The 23950-nt window shown below is 33.6% G+C and overlaps 1 protein-coding gene across 2 annotated transcripts in view; it reads left to right on the top strand.

Moving 5' to 3' along the window:
• Nucleotides 1-5006: 5006 nt before the first annotated feature.
• LOC134853905 (cytoplasmic dynein 1 light intermediate chain 2-like) overlaps nucleotides 5007-23950 on the top strand; it is a 485619-nt gene continuing 466675 nt past the window's right edge. For both annotated transcript variants that reach the window (XM_063869870.1, XM_063869871.1), the window contains exon 1: nucleotides 5007-5016. The gene's annotated coding sequence lies outside the window, so the exon portion shown is untranslated. The remainder of the gene's footprint in view (nucleotides 5017-23950) is intronic.

Here is a 23950-nt window from a genome sequence, read left to right on the forward strand (position 1 = left end):
CAAGCACCTCAGCCCGGTATGGAATTGTAAAATGTAAATTTTGTTTGCTTGAAAGAAAAATAAAATTTTCCAATTTTTTTCATATTTGATTGTTTTCGATGGAAAACGAGTAATTTACATAATTATAGGACATTAGTACCTAAATAGAAAACCTAATAATGCTAAATGGTGACAGATTCAAGAAACAGTCACTTACATCAAACCATTTTCGAGAGAAAAAATTAAACGAAATTTCTACTTTTTCCTTCTTGGTTGCTTCTCCTTTACTTGGATTTGACCGGATTTGTTTTCGCAATTCGTTCTCATCCTCAGAAAAAATGATTAAGAAGTTTTCACAACTCATTTGAAGTTTCCATTAACAAGTATGCAAAAAGTTTTGAAAAAATTATCCCTAATGGCGAAAATACTTTTCATACAATTATCATATATGGAAATTGTATGGCAAGCATTTTTTGTAAAAATTTTTTTTTAAAGTTAGTTTTTTCCGTTACCAGTCTGTTGAACTGTTTTCAGAAGCCCTCAGAAATTGTTTAATTTTTAATTGCTATTGATTTTAGAAACTGTATGAAAATTGTATGGTATGCATTTTCTCCATACACTTGATGTATGGAATTGTATGATAATGATTTTTGTTGTATGGAATTGTATGATAAGCATTTTTGGTGTATGGAGGTCAACCCGGGTACTTTGCTTGTAAAGAATTTCGTGGTTAATACGGATAATTTCTGTTATAAGGACCAAATTGATCTTCTTTGTATTTTAAAAATGCTAATTGTTCAATCTCACTGACTGATATTACTTGCTTCTGAACAAAGTCTCCTCTAAACTTTCAACTGAAGCTGATATTGAGTGTTTTGATAAAAATAAGCATTTTACAGAAAATACATGCAAATTTTTGTTTCTGTCAATAAGAGCGGACAACAAGCAAAAATTAGAAGCGTGAAAAATGTCCAAAGTTCAGGTATTCTCACTGTAATTGGTCATAATTATTGGCAATAATTGAAATAAAGCTTTACTCGCAAACACAAGAATGTAGGCTCTAAACTTTTTTTATATACTTTTTTCTAGTGTGATTACGATGAAAACAAAATTTATGAGATATTTTTCATTTAAATCAGGTTAAACAGTGACTCATCAATAGTTTGGTGCTTACTTGATGGGTTATTAGAGATATTTTTCAGTTTAAACTGAGCAAGAATATTCCCGCACTGACAAAATTGGATTTTTTGATTTGTTACGAAGATTTATGCTTAAACCCATCGGAAATATATATTTTTAAACACTAAAACCGATATGCTCATCTACATAGATTTTAGTGAAAAGGAAACTCATCTAAATTGATTTAAATTGATTTATTAGATAATTGATGTACCTAAATCCTTGAATGTACCTGAATGTACCCGATACTTGAATGTACCCGATACTTGAATGTACCCGATACTTGAAGAAATCCTTGAATGTACCCGATACTTGAATGTACCTAAATCCATTTCAGATTATAAAATGTACATTGAGTTGATTTGGATCGATTGCAGCGCGAGTTCTTTTTAATTTCACCCCTCAACTTTTCGTAATCCAAAGCAATCATGTACCTCTACTGCATCACATCTTGCTATAATTTGAATAGTGTGAAGTTTTAAGTAAATTACTGGTTATGTAACTTTTACTTATTTATAATCAATGATCTGGTGCAAAAAACCAGAAAATCGTTTGAATAATTGAACCTATATATGGATAAATGGATGAATTAGACGTGTGTTAGCTCTCTCTGTTGCATTTTCAAACATTTGCTGTAGAAGAATGTTCGAGCAGAACTGATTTTCTCTGCGACGTCAACCAAGGGCATTTATATTGATAACAAGGCTGCTCGTATCACTGCGAAGCCTTGAGTGTTGCTAGTCCCTTAAAGATATAAGCAGTAGTGTTCGCTATTAAAAAATAATGACGATTTCAAAAAAGAGAAAGTTAAAAAAAAACTTTTGAGATTTTTTTAAATAACCATTCCCCACACGCTATGTAAGGAACAAGATGATATCTTTTGCGTGTAGCAAAGCAGTAAATAAACTTGACTTAATAGCATGCGAAAAATGGTGACTTTGCGAAAAATGATCACAAGCAAAATATCGTTTTAAATTTGAGTCCAGAACAACAATACCTTTTGAATGATGTTAATTTCGTCAAAAATAGCTAGTTGAAAAATCAAAACTTGTCTGGAGAGAAAAATCATCCCGAGCACAAATATTTTGTCACTTTCTTTGAAAGTCGGAACAATAAACGTTTAAGAAGTAAATTATTTTGATAAGCAATCTAAAAAAACCTCACTTCATTATACAATTAACTGATTACGCTAAACAACATTTACTCTGAAAGATAAATGAGGAAACACCTGGAGCCATATGAGAAAAATTATAATTATCCTTGTCAAAAAAAATAAACAGTTTGTTGCAAAGGTGTTTTCAAAGTTGTTTTGACTATTTTCGAAGAAGATGATGAAATATTTGCCTCGGGTGATTTTTCAGCGGATAGCGGATTTATTTAAAGTTTTCTACAAATCGATACAAGTTGGATTGAGGCATGCTCTTTGGTATATTTATTATTCGTATTTGTAAAAAAAAATCATTTTGTGGTTCCCATTGCGTATGGGAAGATTTTCAAAAAAAACTCAAAAAAGTTTGGGTCTTTTTTCTTTGTCTTTGAAATTTTCATCAATTACTTTACTTTAAGCTATCCCATAGAAAAAATACAGTCAGAACATTCAGGGCTTCGCGTTGATACGAGCTGTCTTGTTCAAGCATGTTTTCAATTTTTCCGGCCATCGAAAAATAAATGCTGCTCAGAGAAACGGTTTTCATCAAAAAAGATTGTGCTTGTGAATCTCAATTGAGTCTTAACTAAGAAACGTTCCAATTGCATACAGTTGATTATTAAAATAATTTGGCAAAAAATCTTTGTGTGCTTTACAACTCTAATTAATTATGGTTTCAGGTTTTTTCTGTCCTGCTATTCAAAAAATAAATTCAGTTTTGCAGGGATTGAAAAATAATTGCTGCTCAGAGAAATGGCTTTCATCGAGATTTGTCCTCCTGAAAGTTAAATGGTTTTTAATTAACAAAACGATTTTAATGTCTCCATTTTTGTGAAAACAATTTGACAAAAAAATGTGTGGCTGATAGGTTTAATTATCAACAATTTTTAGTGAGCGGTATTTCTTAAATAACATTTAGCTGATGAAATTGATTGAAACCTATTTTCTTGATTTCTTTTCTCTCTCTCTCTCTCTCTCTCTCTCGCTGAATTATTTTTTTGTTGTTGAAAAAGAAGAAGGGCTCTGAGCAAAGCTCCAAGATCTTGTTTTTAAAAGTTCAGTTAATGAATTGAAAGACAACGGATGTCTTTTCACTTATGCCTATAAACACTTCTGATTGTTGATTGCGTGTACGGTGTATTTCGTTTTCTATATTAGTGTTTCTTTCTTAGAGCTGCTTTCCTCGCGTGCGCCTCATTTGGAATTTTTCCTAAAATTTCCATTTTGTATAGCATATCAAAAAAATGAAAAGTATTCAAACAAACAGCTCGGGATTTTTTTGGAAAAAAATCCGTATACTTATTAATCGAGATTATATAAAGGTAACAAACTCGGATGACTGAAAAAACCTTCAAAAAAGCAAAAACTCTAGTAATTAGATTGGACAATTAATATAATAAAGTAGTTTCCAATTTCTTACATTATGTACACCAATTGGCAAGGCGGACAAAGGGCAGTAAGCTTGTAGAAGACGCCTCAAGAGCAAAACTAAATTAGCAAATTTCTGTGTAGCGCTAGGGCTTACCGAGAATCGTTTTCAGTGGGGTAGTAATTAAATCTAACTTCTTTTAGTTTTCACCAGAAAAACTCGCACATAATAATGGCGTCTAATTGGTACAATTCTAGAAATTTATGAATTAATTTTGTCGATTCTTTTTCGTTCAATTGTAAAGCTTCCATTATGAAACTTTCATCATTACTAGAATTTAAAAAAACTCTATTTTTGGAAGCATTGCTCTTAACTTAGATAAGGTCCCTTTTTCTATCATTCGCAAACGTTTGTTCGGGTTTTCTGTCTGAAACATTGATCTATTTCTGCATTCAATTTTACGCTACTGACGTTGGATCAGGGATGATTGTTTTAATTACTTTCGTCAGTTTTAGTTAAATCGTGAAACTTAAGTCGTTGTTTGAGTAGAGCTTGGGAACGTATTAATCTTCTCGAACTATCTATTCTTTTTAGGTTTATCAACAACGCGCAAAAAGCAATTTTGCGAATTTTCTATTTTTTTCAAACCGTTTTTATTTCCCTATCCGTATAGTTCAATTTGGTTTTGCATTACTGCTTCCACGTATGCTTTAAAATCTCTTACTTAGTTTTTGTTTGAAAAACATTCTGTAAGGATAAACTTTGGCCGTGAGCATTGATAATTTTATATTAGGTTGAAAACTATGTTGCTTGTAACTCAGCTTCTAGTCGAAAACTACACCAATGATTTTCAATTCTTCATTGTTTTCTTGCTAATGACCTTCTAGGTGGATTCAAGAAAATGGGTGTTTGCTACCAAAAAAAGACTTTGCCTTTTACACTACTGATTGTCGATTGCGTGTACGGCGTATTTAATTTTCTATATTAGTGTTTCTTTCTTGGAGCTGTTTTCCTCGCGTGCGCCTCATTTGGGATTTTTCCTAAAATTTACATTTTATATAGCATATGAAAAAAATGAAAAGTATTCAAACAAACTGCTCGGGATTTTGTTGTGAAAAAAATCCGTATACGTATTAATCGAGATTATATAAAGGTAACAAACTCGGATGGCTGAAAAAACCTTCAAAAAAGCAAAAACTCTAGTAATTAGATTAGACAATAAATATAATAAAATAGTTTCCAGTTTCTTACATAATGTACACCATTATATTTCCCTATCCGTATAGTTCAATTTGATTTTGCATTAATGTTTCCACGTATGCTTTAAAATCTCTTATTAAATTTTTTTTTTGAAAAACATTCTGTAGTGATAAACTTTAGCCGTGAGCATTGGTAATTTTATATTAGGTTGAAAACTATGTTGCTTGTAACTCAGCTTCTACTCTAAAACTACACCAATGATTTTCAATTCTTCACTGTTTTCTTGCTAATGACCTTCTAGGTGGATTCAAAAAAATGGGTGTTTGCTACCAAAAAAAAAGAACTTTGCCTTTTAAAAAACTATGTTTGAGCCTAATTTTTTAAAATCATTTCTGTTTATTTTTCTGCAAACCTTGATTAATTTATATAAAAATTTTCGGTAACAGACTTAAAAACACTAATTTTGGCTGTATATATAAAGTGACAGGACCGCTTGAACCCACATTAGTCTGTTCATTGACAAAAAACTGAAAAGCAAGAGCCCCAAAAACGATCCCTTTGGAACTCCACCAATGAGTTGTTAATTTGCTTCAGTAATTTAAGGTAGGTAGTCACAGAGATCGCAACAAACTTTTACCATTTGAAACTGATTTATGCTGTTCACTATTTTGATTCAGGTGTTTAATTTTCTTTTCAAGTTTGCTATATACTGTTAGAAATTATATTTGTTGTTAACTTGTACTTTTTCAATTTTTTTTTGGAAAAAAAAACCAACTCTCAGCTAAATTATACTAAGGTCTGGCGTCCAATTTAGTATAACTTAAAATGCGCATTCAAAATTTGTGAAAAAAGTCGGGTTTATCTAAGTTTTTGACTCGGTTGCTTCTGGCGTTGGATTCTCTGTCGACGAATTTTAATTTTTAAAGTATTGCAAGACTTCTGGCCACTATTAATGTTTTCATTCATATCATGTTTTCTGCCGATTCACAACTAATGCTTGATCACCATATGCCGTGTTAAAAAACTGTTTTCTGAACAAAATTATAATTCTCTGCAATGACATTTATATCTGATCTGTAGAAAACAGTTATTTTTAGAAACTATTTTGGAGTTTTTGTTCTTATTTGTAAAATTTAATGTTTTTGTGAATTCTGACCCCATTTCATAGCTCAAGTTGTTTTTTATGTAGAATGTTACATCTCCTGCTCTCATTTTGCGGTTACTCGTTTTAAAATCATTTTGACCATTCAGACTGTATAACTTCTCTTTATTACGTTCATTGCACCAAGTCACCAAGGCAAAACAAAAAAAAACTTATTTTCTTTCATGAACAAAATATTCCAGTTTGCACAAGCTACTATTAGTTGATTTGATATTTTGCAAAAACATTCGTAAACAATCGGCATACTTTGGTTTAGTTTGACAAAAATGATGCATCATGCAAGTTCTGACTGACAAACAAAGACCAAATAATTGACTTCTTTTCTTGAAATTTTTTCAGGGAAATGCTTAGTTAGTTGTTCAAACACAAACTATCATACTTTCATGTTATGATTATCAGCATTTCAGTTTCCATTTTTAGCTTTTAATGGCACAAGGAAATTGTAATAGTTGGTCGCGAAAATTGCAAAACCTTAACTATTTGAAAATGACTCAAACTGTTCACTATTTTGAATCAGGACTAGTTCAGTTTCAGACAATTGCGGAATTTGCAGCAAACCTTTCCTCCAAAACTGTTTTGGTTCGAATTTCTTTTTTTTCTACAAAATCTTATATCAAATCTTCTGTTGATTTTAGCTCTATAACCAAATTGAATTATTATTGATGATGTTATTATGTTTTCTCTTGACAAATTTTCCTACTCTGATACAAATAAAAACTTGAGTAATTTTGATACATTTTTTATTAAGAGCACCTACAGATCACCTTTTTTATTATTGAAAACCTGAAAAGTTGTTCACAAAAGGTTGTTAAAAAAATAGGTGATCTGTAGAAATCGTTATCACTTATAACTTTTTGCCAGTTTCTATTCTCATTGATAAAACAAAAACTATATAAACCTTCATTCGTATGTTCATTGCACGACATTTTTGATGAAGCAAATGATAAGTTTTTCTCTGCGCCTAATAAGTATATTTCCAGAAGCCAAGAATTAGTATGCAGTGATTTGATATTTTGTTAAATCGATTTGTTTTGGTTTAGTTTGAGAAAAATGATTTATCGGCAATCTCTGACTGTCAAAAAACGAGACTAGTAAAATGGTATTTCATTTCCTCAAAAAATCTCACATCAGTTTTTTCTTCTAGATTTTTTAAAAATTCTTTATTTTTTTTTCATGTTAAGATTATCAGAGTTTCAGTTTGCATTTTTTAATGCCATCACGTCATTTGTGGTAGATGGTCGCGGAACTTTCAACATTTATTAATGTTTGGAAAATAATTTTTTCTACTTAAAAATTTGAATCAGAACTGGCTCAGTTTTCGACAACCGCGCAAGCCGCAGCAAGTCATTCCTCTTAAATTTGTTGTGATTTAAATTTCTTGTTCTTTCTAAGAGTAGTTCCTCCATTTTTTTTTGTGAAATTTTTTGAAATATCTACAAAAGCGCATGCTACAATCTTGTTATTCGTGAATCAATTTCACACGTTTTCTACCACATCTTTTTTCGCATCTGCTGATTTTTTGTAGCCAAATTGATGCGGTGTTATTTTATTTTCTCTTGGAAAATTTGTTATAATGATAGAAATTATTTCTCGAAGCAAATGAAAATGGCATTCAGTTTCCAAAATCAGCTTTAACTCCAACTTCATGTCTTTAGACAACTTTGGCAATTTTTAGTGCTTCAAGAAAATTATTATTCGAAAAACAACAATTGTATAAAACTGTTAAACTTTTGCATGCTGAATTTTAAGTTTTCAAAATAAAATTACTTAATTTTTTTTCCTGCTAAATTTCTGATTTAGTTGAACTCTTCTTGACTGCCAGTTGGTTTGAGTACAAAAACTTCGTGTGTGGTTTCGATAGATTTATTAATAAAAGCAGCTTTCATTTGTTGAGATAGACATAATTTCTCAAAAAATCATTCAATGATCCCAGTTTCAACTCAACAAAGGTGAGTCAAGTTGATCAGTCTTCATCTTCGGATAGTTGTATAACTAATCTGATTTGTTTTATGGCTTAGTCTTCTTTCATAGTGCTGTCAATTTTTTCACTACTGTCAATTTCTTTTCAAAATTTTGCGTAAATTGTCATGCAGCAACTGTTTTTAATAGGAAGATACTTTTGCACAAGTACTCCATAGTTTTGGTTGCTATGTTTTTTGCAGTAGTATTCGCTCAATCCTTCTGAAAATAAATTGTTCGGTCTTCTTTTCTGGTAACTTTAATATCTAGCGCTGCGTTCATCAGTTTTTGCGGGCAAGTTATCCAAAAATTCATCAAAAAGTGTTCTCATTTTTTTCAGATAAACTCATTCGATTACTTTAAATAATTTTTTTTTGGAAATTAAAATCAACTTTTGAGATCTATTCCATGGTGGTCTGTCAACTCCATCACTACATTTGAATTACTCTTTCATAAACTGTGAAAACTTGTCAATCTAAGTTTTTCTATCGCTGATTCTTGTGGTAGATTTTTCGTTAAGCGACTCAAGACTCTTCAATTAGGTAGCAATGAAAAACTTCCTGCAATTATTGGTGTTTTATTCAAATCAATTATCTATGTCACTACATAAAAGACCCTACAATGCAAATGGCCGTTCCAAAAAAATCTGTTCTTTAAAAATATTTCATGATTCTCAATGACAATATAAATATAGGCGGTCTGTAAAAAAAGTTATGATTATTAGCTCTTTGACAATTAGCATTGTTAAATTTTGTAGATGAGTTTTTGTTAGATTCTTCACTATTTCAAAGGTCAAGTATTCTTTTTTGTACAATGCTATAACTCCTACTCTCTTGCTGCGATTACATTTTAATAAAACTTTTCCACCATTCAGACTACAACAATTCTGATTCGTGTCTTCCTTGCCCAAAATTTGTAAATTTGTAAAAACCAATTTGTAAATTTTTTTCCGGCGTTCTTATAAATATAATTTCAGCACGCAAAAGTTAGTATGCAGTGATCTGATGTTTTGGAAATGAACTTTTTTTTTACATCAACCCGCTTGATTCGGTTTAAATTGACAAAAAATTATATTTCAAGCATGTAGCGTCTGTCAAAAATTGACAAATTTTGTTCGTATTGTTTTCCAAAAACTTTTTCATAAAACTGCTTACTTTTTTTAACTTTACTAATTTTTGAAATCTTCTTTTTTATACGCTAAGGTTATTTGCATTCCATTTTACATTTTAAAATCATCACGTAATTTGTGATTAGGGGTCGCAAATGTCGCAAAATTTCTTTACTTTTTGGCAACGAATTTTGCTGTTTACTATTCTGAATCAGACCTAGTTTAGCTTTAAACAGTCTCGGAAGTAGCAAAAAATCAACCCTCTGAAAATTGCTGCGGTTCAAACTTCAAGAAATATAACATCAAATGCTTTTGACTGACCTACAAGTGGATATTTCTCTTTAATTGTACATATAAATTTTTAACATTTCAAGTCTAACCCTAATATCTAATATCGCATCTACGATTGACTTCTTACTTCAACAGCCCAATTGATGCGTTATTATATTTTTTGTGACAGTTTTTTTTCCGATACACAATTTTATCTTGGAATTTTGCGTATAACAGGTCGCAAGGAAACCAGTCTGTAATTATCACAAACAATTTTTGCTTCATCTTTGTACGTTGGGTCAACTTCAGCTATTTTAGTGCATCAACAAAAATAATACTTTACAAACTTCGACTGTAAAAAAGTGTTGAATATACGCATGCTGCCGAATTTCTAATAATCGAAATAAAACCATCTATTTGATTTTTTCAAGGATAATTTATTTCAATTTGAGTTTTTGAATTACTTGAAACTTTCTTGACTACCAGTTAGTTTTAGTACAAAAAAGTAGTTTTGATAGAATTTTTTTTAAAGCACATTTCATATGTTTTGAAAGGATTTGGCACTTGTTCAGAAACAAAATCATTCGAAGAATGCACTGTCATATCAGCATCAGTAAGTTGATTTGATCCATCTAGATTTTTGACTAGTTGATAAAGTGTTTGAACTATTTTCTGGCATTTTTTTCATAGTGCTCTTTCTTTACCCTTTTCACTAGTGTCTTTTTTATTTGAATTTCTGCGTAACTTTGCCACGCAGTGTTTGCTGTTTTATTGACAAGATACTCTTGCGAAAGTACCATTTCTTGGTTGCTGTTTTTCACAATTGTTTCACCCATTCAAAATTTTTTCCAGTGGAATTGTAATATCTATGCTGTGTTTATCAGTTCGTGTTGGCGTGTTACTAAGAAATTCAAGAGAAGCTTTATTCATTATTTTTTAAAAAATTTATTCAACTGAATAAAAATTTGGTGGTTGATTTTTTTTCAGGTTTGCTTAAGACTGTTGGAGATCTTAATGTGTTCTGCTAATCTTTTAAACTTTTTTTTGTCAAGCAAAAATACCGCCACTTAGTAGAACTCAAAGATTGTTAAACATCCAATTGACTTAAGCTCAAGTTGCCCATTCAAAATTTGTGAAGAAGGATCAATCCAATTTGATCGGGCTCTTTTTTGCATTGGCGTTTCTTTTAAACTAGCTTGTAAGCCCTTGCACAGAAAAAAATTGACAGAAAGTAGAATTGACACTATTTTGGCTCAGTTTAAACTGACTCAGAACTGGCTGGCTAAGGCCGCCGCGGAAGTCCCAGCGAGTCATAGCACTGAAATTTGCTGTTGGTTCAAAGTCTTCTTGATTATCGATTCGTTGAGTATTTTTAAAACTGACCGCCACGAAAAACGCAGCAAATCTGACTTTACGTTTTTTTTGTGCAGTTGAATTTTAGAGTCAAAATAACTAGTAGCCGAGAAAATTGCTACATACTAATCTTTCAGCTGTTACGAACTGGTTTGATTTTTTGTAGCCAAAAAAAATCAAAATAAACAAACCTTCAATGTTTTAGTTTGCATTTCAAAATCGAGTTTAGTTCAGTTTTTGTTTTTGTGTGGTAAATAAAAGACAGTTTAAGCGGTTTTTGTTGAGTTTTCTCGATACACTCTTTTTTCGATGACATCGAGGCATATCGTTTATTGCAAGAACTGCAAAAATTGTCCATCTGCAACTTTTCACAAGCTTCCAACACACTTGAACCAGCTACATATTTGCGAGCGATTTTCGACCAAATTTAGTAAAGATAGTTGTGAGAGCAAAATGTAAATCTTGAGAAAACAAAAGGAAACCCCAAAAATGGCTCACTGTTTGAGAAAAACCACAAAAAATTCAAAAAAACTTAATTTTTTCAGGATAAATCAAACATGGAGCTTTTTTCAGCGCCAAAATATACTAGAGCACAAAACGACTACCATTTTTTTGTATCTTTCTAATGGGCTAAATTAAAGTTTCGGGAGAAAAAGATATGACTGTGTTGAATGTGTTGATGGAAACACTATTTCATCCAAAAATCTTCAACAACTCTTCAATCTCAAAACTACGGAGAAACTTGAACTGGACCAAATTTTCCAACAAGACAATTTCAGTTGTTGTTTATCAAACTTGCTGCTTTCAACTTTCGGAGGATTGTCTCACACAAAGTAGTAGTTTGATTATTAGTAACACAGAGGCAAAACATAGTTTCACATCACCTGCAGGGCGAAAAAAAATTGACCAAATGATTTGAAATAAAAAAAATAGCGTGCCGAGAACTTTTTATTACATAGTCAGCAAAAACTACTTCAAAGAAATTACACCAGCAAAAAATCAGTCTGAAATCAGATGAAATGCAACCAACTGAAGCGCAAATGCAACCAATCATCAGGATGCAATGCCTTAAACACAGAAGCGAAAAGGAGTTTTGCATCATTTGCGATACAACACAAACATATTTAACACAGCAGACAGACAGCTGAAAAAGAGTCAATGAATGCAAGCAATTACCGACTTGTTTTTTTAAAGTCTCAAGTTTCTATCTTCAAGATAACTAGGAAAAATCTGCTGAAAATCTTAGAATTTCTCGAAAAATTTACGACTGCGATTTTTCGATAAACCAAACCCAATTTGAAAAAACTGGATCAATAACTATTTTTTTTTCTCTGGGAAGTCTGACCTTTAAATTCCGCTTTCGAAAGTAGAAGTCGATCACATTTTTTGTGACCTATACAAGTTCCATGTTCGCTTTTGGAATTTGTCTTCTTTTAAACAAAAGAAGTTATTTGAACTTAAAGAAAAATTAAAAGTCAAACCGAAAAACATAAAAATTGAGCCTGAACAAGTTTCAAAACTTTTCCTGAAAAAAAAAACCGAAAAAAATGCATCATTTATATAAGAGTCTGAACTACGTTTACTTTTTCCTACGCATGAAAAGTTGAGAAAAACTGAAAACTAATTGGAAAAAAAAACGAGGTGAAAAATTTTTTGTAGATATTGTTTATAAAAAACATGGTGGCCAGCTTAAGCTCGAGGTAATTTTTGAATTCGTATTTTGATCTCAAATCCTTAGTTCTTTTGTTGGACGATTGAAAATTGTAGAGAATTGAAATGTTTTAGAGAATTGAAATAGCAGGTGTTATCAATGATATTTTTTGTTCAATTTTTGTAGTTTTCAAAATTAGTCAATGCTTTTAACTAAAAAACTTTCAAAAGATTAAAAACAGGATTTTCCGAAAATCATAAATTTTTAACAATAAATTGTAACCGTAAAGTCTTAAAGGCCACAATTTATTTTTATAAGTATGACTGTTTACTTAGGTAGGTTTTCAACAAGTAAAAATTTTATTGTTTTGATTTAACCCTTGCTATAAGAATTGGCAGGGTATTCATCGAGAAAAGTCAAAATTTGTCAAAAAAACTGTCAATATTTCAAAAGTTGTCCATTTTCTAAGGCGATAACTTTTTTCTGAAGAAAAAAAATTACAACACTTCAGCAAAAAAAAATTTACAAAAAATTTTTTTTTTGATTGAAATTAAAAACACAGAATTGGGAGCGCAGTTTTCGAGAAAAGTCAATTATTTTTTAAAAAGGAAAAAAAACAACAGTTGATTTGTGTTGAAACTTTGTGTAAAAAATGGGCGTAATCGAAAACTCAGAGGAATTTCCTACTATTCATCATTTCGATTGAACCCAAAATCTCAGATTTGGGAGGCCACTTCCCGGGAAAAGTCAAAAAATTTAAGACATTTTCCAAACGTTTCAAAAAGTTTCAAACTTTTGCTGTTCCGAGAACCAATTTTTTTTGTGTTGAAGCCGCTCACATAAGAAAACTTCCAATTACCTTCTCTATCCCTTGAATCCAAAACTCAGATTTGGGGGAGTGGATCAAAAAAATGTTGGTCAAATGATCCCCCATAGGTTTTTTCAAAGGCTATAGACAGTGCGGTTAAGTAAAAAGAGACTGGGCAGGCTCACAGGGACGTGGTGACAAAGTCTTTCGAATGGTACCCATTGTTTGAAATTTGGTTCGGTTGTTTTCAAAAAAAGCTAATTTTTGGCAAAATTGAAATAAGTTCTAAAGCGTCTCAGAAAAGATAAAACGAAAAAAAATCAAATCATTATAATTTTCACAGTATCTATTTTCATTTATTGGATTTTTAGGAAAACTTGCCAAAGAGAACATTTGAATTTTTATTTTGCAACGGAACAATACCTACAAACTGGAAGCAAAGCTAACAATTTTTGAGCAGAAACCAGTTGGGACGTAAAATATGAACAGTTTTATGAAAAATTCTAAAATTTTCAGATACCTCTGAAATTAGTATCAAAAACAATTGCAAACATCTTGCAACTTGCTCACGGCACCAGAAAAATATGTGCTGTGGCACCTACGCCGAAAAACTGGAGCAAACACGAAAACTTTTCAATTCAGTTTTCATCGGACAAATTTTTTCAATTTCTGCAGATGGGAAACCATATGCACTGATGATTGATTTAATTGATTCATTTTGGCGTTAAGCTGAGAAATCAAAACTCTAGAAAACCAAGCAACTATTAAAATTTTATTTCATTGACATGCAATTGCTCGACTTTTACTTTTTTCTTGATTGAAATGGATAGAAAATCTGATTAAACTCAATAAAATTCGAGTATTGATTTTCAATTTACCTGATTGGTACTCAATAAAAGTGCACCGAGCAATTAGGAATAATAGACTACCAGCTTCATATCATGAGAGGCTAATATGGCATCAGCTACGCCTGCACTAAAGTTGACTACTTTTAGTGCAGTCGTAACCTTTCTAGTAGGATTTAACGGACAGTTGAGCTCTCTACTCCCCCCGCACACATTTTAATGCATACGGAAAGGTTAAAATAACTTACAGGAGCGCAAACCTCATACTTTGGGGTGCAGAAAAGACCACGTTACCTGCAGACCAAGTGGGAAGGAACATGGAAGCTGTTATGGTTCAAAATAAAAACAAAGGCAATTTTTTGTGAGAAAAATTGCTCACGAGAAAAAATTAGTATCGCCGATTACAAGAAAGTTGCTCTCCCAAATGTAGTTAATCAAAAGAAGATTTATCCAGAGTCATCCGAAATAATTATTTTTCAGTTTTTTTACTTGAAGCCAAAAACAATAACTTAACTTTCACTAGCTGATCTTTCCTTAAAAATATGAAAATTTCAGCAAACCTCAGCAAGAATAAAAAAATTAAAAGAACTATTTTCAGGTTTGATGGAACTCTAGGATTGTTAAACTCAATTCCATCAAAAACCAATCAAACTAAAGCAGCGTAGAAGTCGAATAAACTAAAATTTATTTTTTAAAAAATTACAAAAAAGTCAAAAAATTTTCAAACCTATTGCGCAAAAACTCATTTTCACTCGCATCATTTTCACTCGCATCAAAAACTTAACAATAAAAACAACCGATTACTAAACTTATCTAAGAAGGTCTTGAGTTAAATGAACACAGTGAAACTAATTTAAGCCGACAACCATAAACCGAACACATATAGAAGTTTGTCGGCTCCGCGGAAATCAATCACATAATAAGAAGTTTACTGGAAACTGTTCAAGCAATATAGTATAGTAAATGATACAGTTACATCTAGTGAAAAATGAAAGAAGAAAAAGAAGTAGTGGAAATAAAAGAAGCATTTGATTGATAGTGTAGTGTTAGAGAAATTGTACCTTTACTGAACCTTTACTACCCACTCCCCCCCCCCCCACTGAACCCAACCCCCATCTGAACAACCCCCACCTGAACACCCCCCACTTAAGCGCAAACGCTAGGGGGTAATGTTGAGTAACATAAAAAAGTAACAAAAAAATCAAAGTTCAGGTAGAAAAAATTAAATTGAACACTAAGTAACTAACGTAACCAACTTGAGTTTAAATCGTAGAAAAGACTTTATGTGCGTTGAAATTCGCATCTCAGTAAAGTGGGAAAAAATCGATTATAATTTAGTTTCATTGTCAGCGTCCACAAAGGTGGAAAAAAAATCGATTATAATGGATGAAAAAAGGATTTTATTGCCTCAAAAAATAGTAATATTATAATTCATTTTTAATTGATTATAATCAATTTGCTTTCAATTTTGTGGACACTGACAAGGAAACTCAATTAGAATCAATTTTTATTCATGGAACTCCAATGCGGGTGGTGACCGAGTAATATCTGCCTGGCGACTGGTTAATCAATCTATTTTCAGTTTCTCAGCTCAGCAAGGATATTGTTGTATGGAGCTCAAAGTATTGCAAAAATCTTCAGCTGTAACCTTTTTTGTGAGGCAACTTTAAGCATTTGAAGACAATTATCGCCCAGCATATTGCGTTTTTATGAAGATAATTTACCGCCCAGAAAATTGCGTTTTTATAACAAGCAAAAGCGGCAGATTAAATCGTTTCAAATGGAGCTGAGGTTAAATCACTGGATTTAATATAAGAAAACGAGATGCTAGCAATATCATTAGTTACTTTAATTAGCGCATGAGTTAATAAATGAAGAACCATATTTTAATAAAAAATTTCCTAAGTTCACATCAATTTTTCAACCTATTTTTTTTCTGAAAAAAGTAGGTGTAGGATCGGTGATCCTAACACTTTTTTGCCTAACTTAGAGTTCAAGCGAGAGCTTTACCTTGGCAAACGCATGCAGTATTGTACAGCTAATGGGGAGCGCGTACTATGAAGATTGTTTAGTCAATAAGATGAGTGGAAAAGTAAACAAACAGTGAAGTCCAAAATAGTTCGAATCTCCAAAGATATAGTCCCTCCTATGGCGGAAAACTCAGGTGAAGTAAGATGTGATAAACCCATCAAAGAATAACTACCGGGGCTAGCTTTATGAAACTCATAGGACGGATACTAGAGATGATTTAACCCGGGCATGTAAAAATCCAGACCCCTCGGACCCCTCGGGCCCAAGTGATAACGGTTCCCAGAAGTGCAAATAGCCTTATCAGAACTCGGTAACTAGCGGTTGGAATGAAACCAAAATATAGTATGTTACAGACCTAGTTGAGGGAAGCTTAAGTTTAGAGCCCCAGACCCCCAGGATGCCTACTTCCGGTGCTATGCTTTATGCAAATAGTCCCCACCCCGAGTTCCGCAAGTCGTTTCTCGGGCCCCACTCAACTCAGGGAGCTAAAACTTTGGGATATCATAGGTAGTGTCAAAGTACATCATGTATTATAATTTGAGCCAGATCCAGTGGTTGAACGGGAAGTTATTAGCACTTGGGAAAAAGACCACTGGAACCGGAAATAGGCAATTTACGCAAATAAATGAGCGAGGGCATATTGATTTTATGGCGGCATTAGACACTACAACTTGTCCCCAAAAAGAGACCCCCGTGAGTATAACCCCTCCGACGGCTCCTTCCGGTGTTATATAATAGCTTTTTCCGGTGTTATACAATAGTTTTTTTCCGGGAAAAGTGACAATGGACCTTAGAAATGGGATAACTTTGGAAGTAACGATGGGATATGGACGAAATTTGGTAGTTAGGACCCCTACGGGATTATATAGCTGGATATAGAAGACTGAACCCGGGTGACTACGGGGTGACCTCTAATTGATTTTTGGTCGTTTAGGACTAAATGTGTATAGAAAATCTCGGGAATAACACCGGAAAGTGACGCATTCATTCGTCCCCACCCCTTGGGAATGAAAATTGGTCACCTTACTAATATTTGTTTGGGAGGGAACTTACCTATTGGGAAATAAGGCAGAAGCTGAAAGAGATATAACTTATACATTGTTTGATTTAATTGGTGGAATCAATCAAAGTGAACTTGGCAAACATTGGGTTCAACTTAACGTGGTGGATGAGCTATTAATAGAATATCAATCAGGGTAAAAGAATAGTAGTCCCAGAGGAAATTAGCAGTAACAGAGGCATAGCATGGTAAATAGGTCTCCTAAAAAGTACGATAAATGAAAGGGATTTTCACTAAGCTCCCCGTAGGTGGTGAACGATTTTTTGGCACGATTTGACCACTAAAAAGCGAATTACGTTCCCCTGATAGCCAGAAGGTCGGGTTTGGAATAGAGTGTAGATCGGAGTTTCAGATACTTAGAATGAGGACGCGACCCAGAAAAAGGGTCTTCCCCTACCCCTGGGAGGTCGGAACGTTAATGGGATAATTAAATAAGAACCTTGGGAACATTGGTTAGTTAAACATAACTCGATTTAGAGGTGGAATTGGACTTGATCTTTGCACAAATTAGTTGGATATACCCTTAATGAACTTAGAATTTAGGAGTGGTGTCGTCAGAGGAAGAATTCGGTTAAGACCTTGCAAAAGGGGTACCAAAATAAACGTCAGGACTTGTAGGGACGATATAACTCTAAATATAACTAACACTCGAATAGACAAACATTATACAGAACAGCAAGCAGCCTAACCTCAGGCAAAACAGCTTGAGCTACTAGTGATAGTAGTTGGTTCTCAGTTACTTAGCGAACAGTGATAACTAGTTGTGAGATTAGTTGGGTTCTCAATAGTTAGAGAACCAGGAATCGCGAAGTAAAGAGATCAGTCAAAGTACCTCAAAGGAATAGTGATCCTTGATGACACTATTAATTTCAGCAGGTCGGACTGAGTGATTAAGTGGAATTACTGTTGGTAATTCAATAATTAGGGTTCTCTAGAGAAGAGAGAATTGTTGGCTAAGCTAGTTGGACTTCGAACTGCAATTAGGCAATTGTGTTGATTGATCGCGGACCCTTTCCTTTTGATTAGATTACTAGATTATATTCGGGCCGCCTAGAGCCCTCTGTATTTTGACCAATTTTTATCTGAATTTAATTACTACTGGAAAATCTTGTGACCAAGACAGTCTCAAGAGCAGCATCAAAAGGGGGCAAGTAACAGAGTAGAGTACAGAATAGTTACCACCAACTTAATCTTTTCGGGATTGTGGATATTAGTAAATCTCGGTTGCCCCGCTGAATTCACTACTAAATGGACCACTTTGCGGTGAACGGACCTAGAGAAGCAATCCCCGTAATCTACAGGAGGTAAAAGGCAGTCGGAACATTCAGGGCTTGGTTTTGATATAAAAGCAGTCTTGTTTTTTTTAAATTTCTCTTCTATTATTTGAATCAAATTGCAAAATAATAGGTTTCTTGTTAAACAGAGATGATTGATCATCAATTACTTTTTTCAGAAAGTTTTCATCATGAAAGGTAAAATGTTTTTCAACAAATGCATGAAAACAAATTTGATTATAGAAAAAAAACAAGATTGCTCGTATCAGGGTGAAACTTTCATTGCTGTCTCTACAGTGGTTAAAATTAAATGGAAAAACCTTTGATTGAACAATTTTTAAGTAACCGAGAATTCATACCCCCACAACCATGTATTTTCAAGTACAAAAGGAGTACAAAACAAAAAAACACACATCTTCCGACTCAATTCAATTTGATTTTTTTTTATTAGCATTTTACGCTCTAATCGCACGGAACAGTTGCGCGTTTATTTACGCAAGTTGAGCTATAGTCGTCAAAGTAGCCCAAAATTCAAACCAGAATAAATGTGTCTGTCGACAATTATCATCGGAGAATTACATTTTTATTTTTGTTTTTTTTTTATTTAAAAATTTGAGCTCAGGGCGTCAACACATCTCAAATGGAATAAAACACCGATCCATGTATTCCATTTCAAATATATTCCATCTTTTGTTCGAAAGTTGGAATAAATAATGTTCGTAGAAATAGGATAAACTTTACGAAGTGGGGGTTGAACCAATAATAAAAAAGTAAGTCGCGTGAAGTACATTCGATCCATTTTCACTTCCTCTGTTGATTTTTCGATTGAAGATTATGGCTTACTTGAGTTCAACAACTGCATTGAGAATCGAGATATTTTCAATTCTTATAAATGTGAAGAAGGTTTGACAGCGGCTCGCCAACGACCAAGAGGACGCCAATGGAACACTGGTAAACTGTGAAAAGTAAATTGAAATTTTTAATGAGTAAATTGAAACTTCTCATGGCAGATAAGATGATGAGGAACTTTCATTATAAAATTTTTTCTAAAACTCCAATATTGATGAAAAAATTTGAAGTTCTCTAAATTAGTCATGAAATCATTTCTATGATCAATATAATGTTTTCCGAAATTTTTTTTGGATGCATATTTATAGTTTTTTTTGCGGCTCAAGCCCAATATTTTTCAAAAGACTAACCACAAATCACAAGTTTTATATTGTCTGCCTCGACAAATATTATTTTTCTGTTTCCATATGCTACAATATACATAAATTTGCCAAAAAAAATGGGCCACAGTTTTGAATCACTGATAATTAATTAGAAAACTTCCAGTTTTCTACAAAAATACGTTTTTTCTTAAAGTAGATTTGGGATATTGCCTCGCTAGGTTCATTCTTTCTCTATATCCTTCTGTTAACGACATCGCATTGTGGTTTCTTGGGTATTGAATTCAGCGGGGCGACTGAATTTGGTACTATCTACAATACCAAAAGGGTTAAATTGGTTGCAACTGTTCTGTGCTGTACTATGTTATTTGCACCCTTTTCGTACTGCTCTTGGAGCTGTCTCGTCCGCTCGATACGATCGCAAAAAGTTCCAATGGTAATTGATTTTATATAAATATAAGTCCAAATACATAAAGCTCAATAGTCCAACTATCTAATCAAAAGGAAAGGGTCCTCGAGCAATCATCCCATTTGCCTAAGTGCAGCTTAACTTCCGACCAACTCAACCAAATAAGCATCTCTCTCTCTCTCTCTCTCCCTCTCTCTCTCTCTCTCTCTCTCTCTCTAGTTAATCCTAATTAACGAATTACACAGAGTAATTCCACACAACTACTCAGTACGACCTGCTAAAACTAATAGTTTCTCTACGGATCATTATTCCTTTGAGGTACTCTTACTGATCACTTTAACTTCCGGAATCATTTTTCTCACTCTGATGAGAGCCAACTACTCTACTCAAAAGCAAAAATTGTTCTCTAACTAACTGATAACCAACCGTTTGCCCTCATAGCACAATTACTCTCTCTAAGGATAGGCTACCCCTAAACTTTTCGCTGTGTTTGTCTGTTTGAGTTTTAATTGTAGTTACAGTAACGATCGACCTACAAGTCGTGCCATTTTTCCACTTACGACACTAATCCTAAATTCCAGGCAAGCTCATAGGTATCACTTAATAAGTTGTGCAAATATCAAGTCTAGTTTCGCCTCTAAACCAAGCTATATTTATATAACCAATCTCCCAAGGTTAAATTTAGTTGTCCTTTTAACGTTCCATCCTCCCAGGAGTAGGGGAAGCCCCTTTCTACGGGTCGCTAAATCATTCCAAGGATCGAAAAATGTCCATCCATACACTATTCCAACCCCGACCTTCAAGCTATAAGGGGAACTTAATTCGCTTATTAGGGGCCATAAAGTCACTTCTAGGATTTTAGGTGGGTATTCCACCCATTCTTTACGAAACCTTTGTCGCTCGGCACGCTCTTAATACTGGCATTTTCCTCTGAGACTCCTTTTCTCTAGTCTGATTGTGTTTCCATTCATAGCTCACTCGCTAAGCTAAAATGTACCACTTTTTTGGCAAGTCCATTTTAGTTAGTTCCACTACTTCTAGATTACAATTTAAAAGTTATATACCGTTTAGTTTCTGCTTCAGTTTCAAATAGATAACTTTCCTCCTGAAAATATGGTGAATGAACGATTCTTATCTCCAAACAGTTTGGGCTGGAAACGCGCCATTTTCCGTTGTTAGTCTTTGTTGCAATTTTTAGTCGTAAAGGCCTAAAGGTCATTTAAGCGTCCTTCTGAGTCACCTGGAGTGAGAGTCAACCGCAGTGAATCTTCTATATTCGAGTTAAAAATCACAAGGGGTCCTACTTGTCAAGTTTCGTCCATATCCCATTAACATTTCCCGCGTTAACCCAAATCTAAAGTCCATTATCACTGCCCTGTTATTAACACCGGATGGATTTTGCTTAGTAGGAGACGTTTTCTCCTGTTATCTTGTGCCTTTTGCCGCTAAAAAATCAATATGCCATCGCTCATTTTTTTGCGTAGTTTATCTATGTCCTGTGTAAAGGGTCTTTTTACCAAGTGCTTCCAATTTGTGGTCCAAATGTCAGATTTGGTTTAAGCTATCATATACGACGTATCTTGCCATTGTCTATCATAATGCAAAGTTTTGGCTACCTGCGTTCTGTGGGGGCCGAGCAGCGACTTCTGTAAGTCCGGGATGGGGGACTGTCTGCTTAGGGCAACTGTCAGCACTGTATGCCCGGAACTTCTTTTCTCCTGGTTTTATAGGGTTGCATGTATTTTTTGGTAGAGCCATAGAGATGGCTGGTTTTAAAGATTTCGAAATCTGTTCTCTGCGTCGGCGGGGAACGTGAAAGCTTTTCTTAAATACATAATCGTGATACAAGGGGAACAGGTAGTTTTTCCGAGACCTCAAGAACTATTGGGTTCCTTTGCCGCCGGGTTTCTACATGTGCTTCATTGTTTCATTGGTGCTATATAGGTGCTTGTGAGGGTGGAAGATCTTGCTTCACGTATATAAAGACTTTAATAAACGTTTTTTCTATAAAGCTTTGATGATGAAGTTAAAACCTGAACTTTGTCTAAATGTTGATGGTCTTGATTCGTTCACCTTAGGCTATTAATCACTCAGCTAGGCCATTAAACGATCGCAGCGTACAATTATAAAACTCTATAACCGCAAGATAATGCTATCTAAGACGAATTTGCAAGTTAGTTGAACTTACAATAGAATGACAATTTATAAACTTCTTCATGAAACGGAAAACATTAAGTTATCTTTCAAAACATCAAATGCAGTTCACCCGTGAGCTTGTTTCTACGTAACTTATGGTTTTTAATGTGAGAAAACGTTGGTTATGGTAATTTTGGGGAAAAAAATGTTGTGTAAAAAAATGCATATCATACAAACCCATAGCATGGAAAAATAATTGTCCTATTATTCAAAAGAATAGAAAAAGCATGGATTTGTGACGAGCAATTTTGTCAATCATTACATGGACTAAAAGTTTTGATAATATTGGTTAAAAAAATAAAACTTTTCGGTAATAATATTGATTATTTAATGATTTACGATGGTAAATGGCTAAATAGCAACAAATTCAAACGGAAAACGAAAAAAAATGCTTAAGGTTTTGCAAATCGAATAACAACTGAAAGTCATCAAAGAGGTTGCTCACTTAGTATTTCGGACTTAAATGTTTTGTTAATGAATAAAGGTAAAAAGTTACACTCGAATTAAAAATTCATTCTCTCAATGTGTTTGCGTATTCAAATTTTAACACGGAAATTTCAGTTTATCTGAATTGTCCACAACGATAAATAAGTAAATTAGAACTGCTTTTTATCAGCTGCTGGACAAACTAAATTGGCAAAACAAATCAAATTCAGTAGTATTGTATCATGTCCCGGATCCTAAGGGGGTCCTTCCTAAGGGGAGGGGGGTCCTCACGTAAAGCAAAATCCTAGGAAAGGAAAGGGGTCTTTAATTTTTTTGGAGCATCTCTTTCCTAGGGTTTTGTAAATGAACGTAAGTTCCCATCCCTAAAGTAAAAGACACCCTCCTTAGGATCTTGTTAAGTAGAGCTTAACAACCGAGACCCGATACAAAAATTCCTTCTAATTCCCTTTGAAGCGGTTCCTTCTCCCGCGATGATTGAAGTTAATCGTCCTAATTCGAAAACTTTTTTTTCGTCCAAGTTTCATGTGGGTGTCCTTTTCTGGCTTTCTTTCTTTTCGTCAAAAATTTGTCACGCTAATAAAAATTTGTTATTAAACTAAACCAAAGGATTTCACACATTGGTTTGAACTAACACTTGATTTGGGTCAATTAGTTTATATGCCCAAAGCTATTTAAGTAAGAACTGTGATTGAGCCGAATACGAATATTTTCTTACTGGTAATCTGTTGAATCCAAAACAAGTTCAAGCCGAATTATAAAAACGAAGAGCAGCAAAAAATAATCTCAAAGTATGTTTCAATATTTAATGTTTGTTGTTTTGATTATTTTGCGCTGTTTTTAGATGGTTTTTCTTTCGAACCTTCCAATAAAAAACATTGGGTACTTATAAAAGGACGTTCACAGACTCGGCTACTAGAAGCTTCTTCTTCTCGCAGCTTTATTTCTGCGTATCTTGAAATCCCCGATCCGAAAGTTGAAATTCGGGCGAACTGTTATCAGCTTCACTGTTTGAACTTGCCCACTCGGTGTCTATGTAAATGTCTTCTAGAAATTCATTTTCTTCAGCGGCCTTATAACCAAAGAGAACTGCCGATTCCGTCGATAATGAGAAAATGTTTTGAATCGAGTGGTAATATTAAAAGTTTGTTTAATTTCACTGTCATATTTGTGTGCCCTTTCGAAACTAATTATAGATGTACACTCTCATTGTTTTGCCAGTGAATAATGTGTCCGTGAAGGTTTGGTGCACCGATTCTCGCTGCGCACTTACGGGTGCCTTCAGAAGCAAAAATGTTCTTTTTTCTACAAGGCGGGGGATAGTTTTATTTCACTTC

Source organism: Symsagittifera roscoffensis, chromosome 9, assembly GCF_963678635.1.
Source record: "Symsagittifera roscoffensis chromosome 9, txSymRosc1.1, whole genome shotgun sequence".
Taxonomy (NCBI): Eukaryota; Metazoa; Xenacoelomorpha; order Acoela; family Convolutidae; genus Symsagittifera; species Symsagittifera roscoffensis.